At 37.5% G+C, this 14963-nt stretch overlaps 1 protein-coding gene and 1 non-coding gene across 4 annotated transcripts in view; one reads left to right on the plus strand and one right to left on the minus strand.

The window, feature by feature from the left end:
• LOC148109263 (uncharacterized) overlaps positions 1–14963 on the plus strand; it is a 556689-nt gene that overhangs the window by 277082 nt on the left and 264644 nt on the right. The gene's annotated exons all lie outside the window — the stretch shown is intronic.
• LOC123793019 (small nucleolar RNA SNORA72) lies at positions 2225–2351 on the minus strand. Its single transcript, XR_006779845.1, has one exon. It is a non-coding gene; the product is annotated as a small nucleolar RNA SNORA72 (small nucleolar RNA).

Consider the following 14963-nt stretch of genomic DNA (forward strand, 5'->3'; position numbering starts at 1 on the left):
ATCAACTCCTAAAAGCAAGAAGACCTGGAGTTAGGTATTAAAAGAAAAAAAAAAAAGCAAAAACAAAAAGGAAGTGTTTTCAAATATTCTACAGATCTTCATGGAATTGGTATGTTTTTAAGGGTAAAATGCTAAGATATAGTGTAATAAATCAGATTTTGTGTTTCATTTGCCTACTATCTTGAGAGATATTTCATTTTTTTATCTGGAGAAGGTGGCTTTTCATATAATTTTCTGTCTACTTCTGTATTCCTTCTCTATACATCTCAGTCACTAAAAAGCAAAGTAATCATCACTGTGTAGCTATAATAACAAAGGGGCTGTGGACTGTTTCTCTCTAAGAAAAAGACCTATTTCAAAGTATGTTCCTATCTAAAGGCCTATTGTGAGTTTAGGAATCTAAAATCCACAAATTATAGTAATATTTTATAAATAACCACTTAAATGAGTCAATACTTAAAGGGACCCTTTAGGAAAATTATAAGGAAATAATAGGTCAATTTAGATTTAGAAAAAACATTAGATTATTTTGCTCAATAATTGCTATTGAAAGATAAGCAAAACGAGGCTCAGAGAAATTGAAAATTGTGTCGTAAGTATTTTTTTTTTTTAGCCTGAGTTAGATGTGAAATCCTGATTTCTTGCATGTTATTCCTGCGTTCAAGCTCTCTGGAATATGTTTGGTATCTTCTGTAATGGAAATGTTCATAACCAAACCTACCTATTTTGTAATATATATAAAATTTTTCTAAACCAGAAAAATGTCTCTAATCATAAATTGTCAATTGTAATGAAGTAGCAATAAACATCTAAAATATGACCAATTTCCTCTATGAAAAAAGAAAATCTAAATATTGAGTAACCGAACAACCAATAAGAAAACTCCAGTTCATTACAGCTGTGCTCTCCAAATTACAGCCACAACCTTAAGATTAACGTCAGACACAAACTAAAATTAGGTAATGTTAGCTTGAAACAAACCAGTTCCCTCACCTGTGAAGGTGGGAATTTGACCCATAATAGTTGTTATATAACTGCTAAGAGGCAGTTTACTGACTCCAGGTTCATGAAATACTTGAATTTCTGGATAGTATATTGAAGGCATCCTTGTCTCCTATGTCTCAGTCATCTACCACCAAAAACTGCCTATGTGAATTAATTCTAAAGTGGAAAAGACATTGTCATTTCTGACATTTCTGCAGCCTCCCTTAGAACCCAGCACAGACTCTGTCAGGTACACACTACTAGCACTATTCAAGTCCGTAAATCAAGATGTAGCTAAATCACTATTTTCCCCAAATTCATTCTGCTGAATGTTCCAAAGGATATTAACTGATGTGGGTAAAGGGTTTTAGGGAACATACTTGGGAGAGGTAATATGCAGTTTCCCCAAATTCTAAACACTGCACATACTTCACTGTATATCTTTTAGCACTAAAACACACTCTGGGCAACTTACTGAAGACCTGGGATTATTCTGAAGTTGTCCAAGTACATTTCTTCTACAGCAACCACTGCACACGTTTAGGGAAGATCCTTCTTTATTAAAGTTCTGTAGCACTTTTCTCAGCCTTTGACAAAACGTTGGATGGGAGGGGGAACATATTTCATTTCATTTAATCCTCTTTGCTACAGATTTGGTAGATACACTTCTGGTTAAGTTTTGGGTATTGAAACTTGTTTCCTCTCAGACATTTTAAAATATCAAATGTCAACAATGTCCTGAGACTAGAATGATGAAAATTAAGTCTCCTAAAAACCTAGTACAGGAAAGGAACTCAGTGCACTCCCTTTACGAAAAGGGAAGAAACATGGAAACTGGGATATATGGCTCTTAACCCAGAAGACTTGCTACCACATCCAGCTGCCTCATCCTCTCCAATCCCATCTTCAGGAAAGTATACTGAAATAAAAGCTATAAAGAGAATAACTGAAATGAATACAGTGTTTTTAAAACATGTGCTGGCTGGTTTTATTAAAGAAAAATTTTGCACAATTTGCTCTTCACCAGTCTGTTCTGGCATGCTTCTAATGATATTAGAATCACTTAGAATATGAAACGCAATAATTTCACAATTCAGTAAATGGAAACTGGTAATCATCAAATTAACAGTGGTTATCTTCAAAAGTTATTACACTGTGCTGTCATTTCTCGAGTTTGATTGAAGATACCAAGAGCCATAGACCCTTCCCATGTGAGCTGCATCATATAAATCAGACTTGGTTTTATCACCAGCAGTTTAGAAAACCAGACTTAGGGAAAGAATTAGGTCTGGGAACACATGCATGGTCTTAATATAGCAAACGTTGAACTGATTGTTACAAAATCAGAACAGCAAGAATATTTGCAGTATTTTATTAATTAAGAATTCAGAAGCTCAAAACATGGTGTTATTTGTAGGCATTTCTATAAAAAAAAGAAGTTCTGAAAGATTAAACTCATTTGAAAGAATTGCATATTATAAAATGATTTATTTTGCATCATAAACTTTAATTATAAAACATTTCCACAGATGTTTTTCTATGTATTTTTCACAAAAAAACAGGTGAAGTGAGTGGATATGAACTGCACTTCACAGATAAGAATTCTGAAGCTCTGAATTGAAAAGGTACATCTAAGATATCAGGATTGGATCTCAGGCCCAGGGCTCCTGACTCCACATCCCAGACCTCTTTACTTGTCTCACAGTTTGCTCTTTAATAGTTAATTGACCCGCCTTTCCATCTCCATTACTCATCTCTCAGATTTCCTTCCAGTTCAGGAAATAATAATGAGAATTTTTAAAAACCAAAGAGATAGTAGTAGGGAATTTCCAAAACAATTTTGCAACTGAGGAAATATACCTGAGAGAATAGACTCTTGGTAGTTAGGGTACAAGAGGCAATGGCATCCGGAAGCCAGTTCATACAGGCTGGAAAGAGTTTGTTGTTAAATTTACAGCAGTTTTGCTCTTTGTTAAATAGCCATTATCAAAAATTCAGTTACAAAACTTGTAATTGAACATTATGTTAAAAACAAAGGTAATAAATACTCGACTTGTCACTTCCTAGTTATTTTACTACAGTTTACTAGTATCTTTGCTTTTGATGTTGTTTACAACTATGGTGGCTGTGTGGTAGAAATCCTGTGTCCGTTACCTGCTTTTCCCAGTTCTGCATTGGTAGTTCAGCACCAACCATGATGGAAGTATTTATACCATGAAAATCACAAATGCTACAATTATTGTTTTGTTCATTATCTGGGCTTAAAAAAATGACGAAAATATTAATATTGCAGGTTAAATTGAAAATTGTCTTGTGTCTGTAGCTGTTAGATTGTGAATGGCTCATAAAATGGAGAAAATATTTGTTTAGTATATGAAACCACTATCTGATTCAGCAAAGAAATTGCTTGTGTCAGTGAAAATTGAATGAAATCTGACAAACGTCCTTGTTGTTTTACTTTAGACTCACTCTGTAACGTAAAAGAAAATATCAACTAACATTTACGTCAGAACTCCACTTATTTGTCAGTGACATGAATGACTTCTTTTGGAATGGGATCATAATCGAGCATTTATACATAGTCTAAGTTTGTGGCACTGTTGTTGGGGGTAGAATGGAAGGAGAAGCTGACAATAGATTTTATAAGAAAGATAAATCACACCATAGTCCTTGGTATGGAATTTACAATGATGACTATTACATATTTTATCATTATTTATAAATTGGGTGCTAATGTTCTTAAAGCAGTACATTTTATATTAAATTTTTCCCCCTTGGAGAACTAGTTGTTAAACACTTAGCATACCACGGGATGGAAGGCAGGCTTTGTTGGAAGATGAGCACTGCAGATGAGAGGGATACCAGAGAAATCTGTGTTTGTCACTTTGTAATTCTCTTTGAACAAGAGCTCTAATTATGTATAACGATGTCAGTTTTATGTAAGAGACCTCTGTGACCTTTTCCTATATTGTACAGGGAGGGACTCTTTTCTACCTGTGAGGTGTCAGCTTCAAATGCCAGAATGTATTTTCATTGTAAAAAGTTACCAACTTACATAGACAGATGGAGGACAAAAACAAAAACAACCGCCCCCGCCAAAACCCTCTCATTAGCTGTAGGTTAGCTTGGTCAGTGGCCCCAATATTCTTTCTTAACACTATCTTTTATTTCACTTTCCTAGTACCCAGCACCGTATAATGATGTTATCTTCTGGAACTAAGAACCTCAGCTCTGGTGCATCTTTGGTCCTATAGGGCTTCACTCTATTGATGTGACTTCTCCAGAATTAGTCATAATTTACCTGTCTTTTATGCTATCCCCCTGGGCCCAATGTTATATTATGCTACTGTAATGGTAGTCACCAAGGAGTTACTGACATCCTCTCTCCAAGTAATATATGTTCACATTTACACATCTTTGTTTTCTGGTCATGATTTAACCCCTGTTGATAGCTCAAGGGTTGGGATTCTAAGCATGTGGCATAATGGTAGTGGTGGAGAATATTCAATAAATAATTGTGGATTGATTGATAGGATGTCCTTCTGGACTCCTTCAATTATATCACTTCCAAGGTCTGTACTGAAGGCCAAATTAGTCGTATGATTTCTCCCCCACCCATTATTGAATTTTGAATTAAAATTAATTTATATGAAATCCAGAATTGCAGATTGGTCATCTACTAGTTTTCTGGTAAAGCTATCTTGGGCTTTAGAACTGACTTGCTTCGTCATTCATACATGCCCCGTTGGTTTTTATTTGGGGTTTAACTTGTCCTGTAGTTAATCATATTTAAGTTCCATTTGTAAAGGCCTTGATGAGACAGCAGAAATGTCAAAAGAGAAGAAGAAATCATGAGATGCCATGGTCTTTTGACTTCCAGTTGAAGAGTGGAGGTTAGTTATAGGTCAAAGTGAATGAAGGGATGTTTTGTTGTCACAAGAAGCTTGCTGAGGTAAGATAAGGGAATCTTACTGAGAATACATTCTTCCTTATAAACCTTCTGTGGCTACTGTATGATTTAAATAGGAATATCGGGTGTTATATATATTTAATATATGAAATAGTTAACTGAATATGAGCATCACAGAGAGAGGTGGGTAAAGGAAAGTACTTTGTAATTAGGCAGGCTGGTTTCCAGTTCTAGCTCTGCCTACTCAGAAGACTTAATCTATCTCAACTTCAATTTTATTATTTGTAAAGTTGGAGATTATTTATAATGTACCTACTTCATTGGGCTTTTTAAAAAATTAAATATGATAATAAACATAAAATGCTTAGCAAAATTTCCACTCACAGATGTTGACGGAAATTTTTGCAAAGAATATTTCCATGATGCAAAACCTTAGTGAGAAGGCAAGTTGGGGAAGTGCTTCCTTTCAGAAAATCTTTTATTTCATGGACTACATGATGACTTTTCCTGTTAATATTCTAAAAGGGTGCAACTTTCTAAAAATATTTTAATAAACTACAAATAGACTTACTTTAAAAGTGATTTGTTGATGGGGCGCCTGGGTGGCGCAGTCGTTAAGCGTCTGCCTTTGGCTCAGGGCGTGATCCTGGCATTCTGGGATCGAGCCCCACATCAGGCTCCTCCGCTATGAGCCTGCTTCTTCCTCTCCCACTCCCCCTGCTGTGTTCCCTCTCTCACTGGCTGTCTCTCTGTCAAATAAATAAATAAAATCTTTAAAAAAAAAGATTTGTTGAGTTTTTGAAGGATTGCTCAAATGTGTGTAGTCTGTGCAGTTTGTGAAGGTTAAATTACTTTGGGAATTCTCTTTTTGTTACAGATCCTGAAGATCTAAGGACACTGTGTCCTGTCACGGGGTGGGGGGGGGAGGTTATGGACAACAGTGGCATGGTCTGCTGTCCTGGTGCATTTAATTCCAAATCCAGCATAATGGTTTCCATTTTATATATGTGTTCTCTGTGAATTTAAACTTTAATGTGATTAAATGTTATTCATAGTAGTTTCTGGGTGTATTCTGTGGTGACTCCTGAAAAATTTGTCTGTCCCTTTCATTTGAAGTAATTTTTCTGTATTATCAAAGGTAACAGTTCACACGAACTTCAGGCTTTTCCAGAATTTATATTTTCATCTCTGTTATATTAACAAATTGTAAGTGAGAAGTGAGTGCAAAGACTAAGACTATCAGACCTTAATTACCTGGTCAGGTGAACGCCCTCCCCCCACTCCTCCCCACTGGGACATTATTTCTGTAGTTCCCCCCTTGGAGCCTGAAGAGGTGTGCTGTTACAGAGGGTCACCGTGGGGTCCAAGTAGTTATGAAAAGGCTGCTTTTGGAGGTTTATGAGGCACACTAGCATATTAAAATCTCTGAGGTGTCCTGCAGTAGAGCGAGTTGTTTGATCCACTGTTTTCTCTTTTGTTGCATAATACCTGTCTGTACCTGGTATCTTTGTGTTTGATGAAACATGTTTTAGGAAACTTTGCTCTGGATTACAATCCCTCAGCCAGGGGCAAGAAAAAAACCTGAAATTGCATTTAACAAAGTTCTTAGAGTTGATTTAGAATGCGGAGAATTGGGTTTGAGCTTTTATGCTGCAATTTTACAGCTCGATAACATTGGGCAGGTTATTTCATTTCTCTAAATCTCAGATTCCTCAAATACCCAATACATAGCTCCATGTTTTTATAAATATTATATAAACTAGTATCAGTGAAAATGTTATATAAAACCAATGGCTGATATTTACTGACTCCAATACTTCCCTCATAGATTTATTGGGCCTTACTTAACATACACATGTTAATGAGCTTAGGTCTCTAGTGTCTCAGCCCATAATAAATTAGAATAAGAAAAAACAGCTAAAAGATAGTGAGGCAGTTAGAGAACAGAGACAATAAGAGCAGCAACCGCAGAATTGAAAAACAGACTCATTATATTGATACATGGTAAGTTGTCATTGGTTATAGTTCATCAAGAAATGGTTGAATGATGATAGGAGGCTTCCATTTAAAAATGGACGGGGTATAATATTTTGGAAAAATACCACAAATGTTCCTTTTGATCAAGATCTCTTTCTTACACACATTTGAACATCTGCTTTTGTATTAAGGTCAGGGCATCCTGAGATCTCTAAATTTCTGCTTAATAATATTTTCAGTGTTAGTTGACTGGTAATTTCTGTAGAGCAACTTTTCTTTAAAAATTTAAAAATTAATGGGTGTACTCTTCTTTGAAAAAATAATACTCTCAAACAACTTAATACCTGATTTTTATATAAAAGTTACAAATATAATACAATATATAACATACATATTTATTAACAATGAAAGTATAGAAATTATATTTATTCATATGGAATATATTTGTGATATCCAATAGAGAGAAAAGAGCAGGCTCTCAAATAATATAAACACATATTTATTTAAAAATATGTACACAAATAAAAAAAATTGGCCAAAAAGTTAGTGTTGATTTTGTCTGGATAGGGAAATTTTGGTTATTTCTTATCTGATTGTATTTTCTTATCTTTATGTTCCAGTTTTTCTGCTATCCATGTATAATCCAATGTAGAATACTTCATACCAACATAACTAAAAAGAAAATCTTTACCCTGATATTTTTTACTATCTTAGTCCATTTGGGCTCCTATAAAAAAGACTACAGACTGGATAGCTTATTAGCAACAGAAAAGTATTTCTCACTGTTCTGAAGGCTGAGAAGTCCAAGGTCAAGGGGTTGGCAGATTCAGTGTCTGTGAAGGCCCACCCTCTGTTTTATAGATGGCACCTTCTCACTGTGTCCTCACATGGTGGAATAGGGATGAGTTAGGAATCTCTGTGGGGTCTCTTTTAAAGAACACTAATCCCTAGGCGTCCCTGGGTGGCTCAGTTTTTTGGTTGCTCAAATTCCTTTCAGGCCCTCTGCCTACTCACCCCTTAACTGTCATAGTCTCTGAGGAAATAGTAGATTGTTTCTGTTCCAATCAATCAAGTTCTTACCTGAACCAGATTTTCTAAAAGATGAAACATATACATCAACGAAAATCTGAAACCTGTTTAATCTTAGCATCCCATAGGACTCTTCAAAAAGTTTCTAACTCCTATTTTAAATAGTTAAGCAAAATGAATAAAATGAGGAGAGAGTAAGAAGAACCTTGTAAAAACTGTGAACAGTTTTGTAGATTGTCTTTCAACTGGGTCTCTAAGCAAACATGGCTCTAAGCTTTTTAATGATTATTCAGTGTTGGTGCCATGCCATTAGTGACATAGAGGGGATATAAAATGTTCTCAGCATACCATCTCTTACAGATAAATCTTAAAAGGTATCAAGAAGGACTCATCAAATATTACCTGGGAGACATGGCCTTCAAAGCATAACCTGTGAATATAATCCATCTGAGACAGCACTTAACTCCATATAAGAGATAAATGACCTAGCCAATAATGCACACGGTTCTTGAGAAATTTTATTATTCTCTTTTATTCAGACTTTCTTTTGTCAGAGAGAACAAGATCACAGGCTAAAAGTTACTTTCCCATAGCTCCTCCATAGCACTCTGCACTTGGCCATTGTATTTATATTTAATGGTGAGGAGGGTGAGGAAGACTTGAGTTAATATCACTGTCAGATTATTAATTCCTTTAAAGTCCTTGTGATTTGTTGCCCTTAAAAAATTAATGAATTATTCATGTTACACTGGTATGAAGCAGTAAGGCTGGTAGGCTAGTTATTGGTCACATGTGGAAGGATAGACTATTCGCTGAAAGCCGCGTATTTCAAAACTTAGGTAGTTTCCAAATACAAGCAAATTATATGATTGAATAATTTTAAAATAGATATATTGATGCCTTTTTACTCGTTATCAAAGGGGATAGTCTTAGGCCTCTATGTGGAGGTTTCTGTTTCTCTCATTCTCTTTTATTTGTGTTTTGCCGATTAGCCAGATAAACTGTGGATTTGCAACGGTAACCCTGGCCAGAGATGGTCAAAAGGATGCACAGTCCATACAGATTCTCCTCTTGTTCTCTTCCTTAGCTCACTTGTTTGCTTTTCTGATGCTTTTGTTGTTAGCTCCTTTTTTTTTTTCTGGTCTGTTTTTTATTAATTTTTGTTCTCTGACCCCCCCTACTCCCCTTCCTTTTATTTTCTCAAGTGTTTCTCCTATGTCTCCTTACTCCCTCCATTGCTTTTTCCCATCATGGTTCTCATCTTCCCCCCACGTCAGCCTCAGTTTCGTGTTTGCTCACCATCTCCTCCTGGCAGTGCCTGGTAGTTTCCCCCTTTTCTTTCATTATTGTTTCTTTTGGTTCATTCTCTCCCTGCCTTCTGACCCCCAAGAAGCCACTTCTACACTTTCATCTCCGGGCACACTGAGACTCATTTAGATTTGTCTGGGACCGGCAGAAGAGGAGGGTCTTATTCAGGGCAGGGGACATGACAGCAAGTGTCTCTTATGTCCTGCCTAGCTGAGATCTGTCATCTTGACAGAATCCGAAATCAGTCAGTGTTTAGGAGAGGTGGATTTTGATTGCAGGGTAAGGGCACTTTGTGGGGCCTGCTGTGATGGGCACCAGGGAATGGACGCAGAGCACATCCGTAGGTCCTGGGCTGATTGGTGTGTTTTGGTGCTGAACACTTCCGTGCTGATTATAACAGGGCAAAGTTAGAGTCCCTGCCCACTCCATGATTCAGTTTATTCTTCCCAAATGAATTTGCACAAATTGCTGCCTTAATCTCCCCTCTCTTGAAACTCCTCAGAAACTCCAGTTACTGCTTTGTGCAAGCCTCTGCCCTTAGTACTCCTTGCTTGCTGCCGAATGAAAGCCTGTTCCACTTTTCTTCTTTTTCTCACTCATACTCTTACCATATATTTATTGATGTTTTCTCCCAAAGTGTCCTCATTTTTTGAGAGATTCAGTCTAACTTTTCTGGAAGGCTTTACCTCAATTGAACAGGCCCATCCGTAATCCCCAAATTTCCTGTGCCCTTAGTACAGCTCAGCTTTATTTTATGCTTTACCTACATATTAATTTTAATCTCATCTTCCCTTCTCCTTAATATTATCAGCTCTGTGCATAAGCTTTACACCCATCTTGCCTATGTCTGGGAAACATTAATTTTTAATGAGGATATAATTTCACTCTAAAGTTTTTATGATTAAAGCAATCTTAGTGATTTTACTGATGTGTATAAATAAAACTACTACAAAAGGCAGTGTTCTTAGAAGAATTTTATAATATTATGTTAAATTTTTAAGGAGTAAGTAGTCTTATCCATGCTTTTCCCACAAAAACTGCAAGGACAAAACACCTTCTTTGGTGGTTATGGTGTCTATCCCAAGTCTTGAAGTTCAGTTCTACTCTTAAGTGCTTTAATTGAATGTCTTTAAGACATTGAGTGGTCCGTTGGTAGAAAATACAATAGTCCCTGTGGTTTGGACCTTTCATCTCTTTCTAGGAGATGTCAGGGGCTCTTTTATATTTTTAAGTGCTTTTTGTTTTTGTGCCTATGGTATAATTTCCCCGATTGGTTTTTGGACACTATTTTTAAAGTCAAAATCAACTGGATACTTCAAGTACCCTAATGAATAGTTGCAAGGAGAAACTGATGTTTTGGACCCTTAATAGACACTTAAGCAGATATGTTTCCTATAATACCCACGTCCTTTTTAGAGAGTGTGTTCTAATAGCCACTGCTGAGTGGGCAGCCACCCATGTGACACCCACTTCAAACCAGCCACAGCTTGACATCAGTAGTCTGTGTGGCCAGTCAGGTTTTTTTCTCCTAGAAATTGGGACTTGGGACTCTCCCTAGTCACCGTTTAAATTTATAAAGGATGTTAAGCCAGAACTAGGAGTAGCAATCTTTGACTGACATGTAAATGGGTCAATAAATCTGGACAACACAGAGGGAAGTTTAAATAGAGATATGAAGACAGAAGCAGAAAAAAGACTTGGTGGCATGGGAGACAGAGACAAAAAGCAGGCAGTGACAGACACAGAGAGACAGATATACATATAAAGAAATAGAGGGAGATACATCTGTCATTTAGGGGGAGAGACAAGAAAAGAGAGAGGGAAGCAGAGAGAGACACACCCACATGGAATAGCTATGCCAGATCCTAACTGTTCTCCAATTCCTTATTCCACCCGCACCATGAGGACACAGGTAGAGCCTCTAGTGCTGAAGTGGGTTGAGTTGGTTCTATTCCTTGTATTCCTTGTATCCAAAAGATTCCAGCATAAGATAAAACGTATCTCTAATCGATGCACATCTAATTCAGAATACCTCAGATCGTGACAGTTCTATGTTCCTCTTGTGAATTAAGGGTTCATGAGTTCTGTCTCTGTATTTAGTAAGTTGCCAAAGCTCCTTAGTAGTCATTATCATAGTAAATACACAACGAGGACTTTTCTACGGAACGATATTGAAACATTGCTGCCAAGTTTTGTAATTTGGAGTGCTTTATTTAATTCATTGGTTAATCAAAATAATACATCAGTGTTTAAAAAGAATTGCCTAAAAATAAGTAACATTAAATATGACAACTACTCAAATGACGGTCTATCATGTTCTAAGTGACCTATGTAAAATATGTCTTTTCCATGAAAATAACCTTACCAATTTGTTGTAAATTAAAAAATAAAAACTGGGGCGCCTGGGTGGCACAGCGGTTAAGCGTCTGCCTTCAGCTCAGGGCGTGATCCTGGCGTTATGGGATCGAGCCCCACATCGGGCTCCTCCGCTATGAGCCTGCTTCTTCCTCTCCCACTCCCCCTGCTTGTGTTCCCTCTCTCGCTGGCTGTCTCTATCTCTGTCGAATAAATAAATAAAATCTTTAAAAAAAATAAAAAAAAATAAAAAATAAAAACTGATAGGGCGCAGGAGTGGCTCAGTTTGGTGTCTGCCTTCAGCTTAGATCATGGTCTCAGGGTCCTGGGATCTAGCCCAGCATCGGGCTCCCTGCTCAGTGGAGAGCCTGCTTCTCTCTCTCCTTTTGCCTGCTGCTTTCTCTGTCAAATGAATAAATAAAATCTTATATATATATATATATATATATATATACTGAATAAACAAATAATTATGTGTCATATTGTCACACTAATGTTTTAAATTACAACTTCAGTGGTTTTGTAGTTTTGCTGTCTTTTTTTTTTAATTTTTTATTATGTTAGTCACCATACAGTACATCCTTAGTTTTTGATTTAATGTTCCATGATTCATTGTTTGCGTATAACACCCAGTGCTCCACGCAATATGTGCTCTCCTTAATACCCATCACCGGCCTATCCCAATCCCCCACCTCCCTACCTCTGAAACTCTCAGTTTGTTTCCCAGAGGCCATAGTCTCTTGTGGTTCATTCCCCCTTCTGTTTACCCCCCCCCCGCCCTTCATTCTTCCTTTCCTTCTCCTACCCATCTCCCTGCTATTCCTTATGTTCCATAAATGAGTGAAACCATATGAAATTGTCTTTCTCTGCTTGACTTATTTCACTTAGCATAATCTCCTCCAGTCCCGTCCATGTTGCTCCAAATGTTGGGCTATCGTTAACTTATAAAATTATTTAGATATTTTAGCTCTATAAGAGTATAAACATAAGAACTTAATACCTATTTCTATGTAAGTACATATGTAGATAATATTAGGTAAATAATTTAAATAATATCGAGTTGTCTAATATTTTTCCCTTCAAAGAAGTTCCATGCATGGTTTAAATGTGAGAAACTTTGAATTAGGTAGTAGTTTTTAAAATGCGAATTTGTTCTAAATTCTCTTTTTCAGTTCCTTGGGTAACATTCCTAAAGTTATCCAGGTGTACTTAATATTTACCTCTCCTGTGGTAGGCTTCTTAAGGATTAAATACATTTATTTTGGACAGTTCAGGGGAATTTCTCCTTCTCTCTCCCCTCCCCGATTTTCCCCTTTCTGCATTTTCTTCAGTAGATTTCAGTCTTTTTTCTGAAAACCAAGAGGTAGTTGGCCAGTTCTCCTGGTTTGAACGCTGTATCAGTGAGGCCAAGCACGCAGTGTGAAGACGGAAAGTTAAGTAATTTCTATTTATGGTTAGTCTGCCTGTGGTGGCTGGTCAGTCCTCCTGGAGACATGGTTCTATGGTTCATCTCAGCTACAGATAAAGCAACTCACCATTAGACCAAAGCATCATTTCTGTATTTGAGGTTCAGCATACCACTGTGACTTCACAGAAAACGGATGCAAGCAGCATAAGGAACTTGAGAGATCACACAGAATTTAGAAACAGCAACAAGCAATACTGTCCCTTTACATCCTTCCCAAGCCCCCATATAAATTTTAACTTAAAGTATAAATTAACATCTTGGGAACAATAACCCCTCTCTCTGAGGCAAGTATTTTGAGATGATCTAAAAATAAGCCCACTTCCCTATGGGTCCTAGGAAAGTTCCCCTTTACAGCTTGTCCCTGTGTCGGTGTAGTTTCTCCAGAGACACAGAACAGATATTTATATATCATATATCACATATATCTATATATATGATACGTATGGTATATGAAATATCATATATATGGCCATGTGACTGTGGACTGGCAAGTCGGAAATCTGAAAGGCAGGCAGGCAGACTGGAAACTGTCAGGAGGAACTGATACTGTTGTAATCTTGAGGCAGAGTTTCTTCTTCAGGGACATCTCAGTTTTGCTCTTAAGGCCTTTCTACTGATTGAGTGAGGTCCACCCACATAATCAAGGATAATCGCCTTTACTTAAAGTCAGCTGATTGTAGTTGTTCATCTGATCTAAAAAACACCTCCACAGGAACACCTAAATTAGTGTGTGTTTGGATACCTGAGTACTGAAGCCTAGCCAGGTTGACAGAAAAAAGTAACCATCAGAGTCCCTAAATCTTATCAGAATCTTACACATGCTGGGGTGCCTGGGTGGTGCAGTCGTTAAGCGTCTGCCTTAAGGCTCAGGGCGTGATCCCGGTGTTCTGGGATCGAGTCCCACATCAGGCTCCTCCGCTAGGAGCCTGCTTCTTCCTCTCCCACTCCCCCTGCTTGTGTTCTCTCTCTCACTGGCTCTCTCTCTCTGCCAAATAAATAAATAAAATCTTAAAAAAAAAAAAAAAGAATCTTACACATGCTGACTGGCAGGACCCCAGTTTCCTCTTCTAAAATGCCCACAGAATCTCCAAGAGGGGAAGATCTGATTCATATTTATTTGAACTGCTATACTGAGCTGTTCTTGTCTCTTGGTGGCTCATAGCCTCCATGCCACAGCTGTTTTCAAGTATCTTATGTTTTAATGAAATTCCTGACCCTCTGCTCAGGCTGTCCTTCCAGTGGTGCTGAGGCCTTAATCTTTGGAGCCTCCTTTCCCCATAACCCATTCTGTATTCTTCTGCCTCTGCCAGTACTTTGGCTGGTTGGATCCTTTACCCAGTGGGGGTAACTCTAACCTCTATTCTCATAGAATTTGAACCTTTGTAGCCTTATCTTTATTGAATTTCTTAAGATTACCATAAAAATTCATAATGGGAATAATAGACACTCTGGTGAATCTGTTGGACTCCCCCATATCCCTTCTTGTTCCTTTTCAGTAGCAGCAACACAATCCCCCTTGGCAATTGGGATAGATTACCCCAACAATATTGCAAGCTTCATCTCTGCATATCAAGTAAGTTGCATAAGAGCCCTACAGTAATAGGAAGAATTAACTTTCAATATGATGGAATTGTGACTCCATTTCCAGCTGAAAGCACCATTCTCTTAGGAGCTTGTAATTCCAATTTTATGGAACCCAATGGTACAGGAATAGGAAAAAAAATTCTTAACACAGAGATTTCAAGTTTTGTATCGAAGGGCTACTCCCACTTCCATCCTTTGGTTCCTAGACCTGAGCATGGGGTAGAATGGGGGGACAGTATCATATACTGGTCACTGATTTACAGGCCCATAATCGCACTGTCCTCAGCTGATGCCATAGCTGAGCCTTTGTTACGCCATCTGCTTCTAGATGATGGCACATGTGGTAAG

This window comes from Ursus americanus, chromosome 11 (genome assembly GCF_024610735.1).
Source record: "Ursus americanus isolate L20-20 chromosome 11, mUrsAme1.1.p, whole genome shotgun sequence".
NCBI lineage: Eukaryota > Metazoa > Chordata > Mammalia > Carnivora > Ursidae > Ursus > Ursus americanus.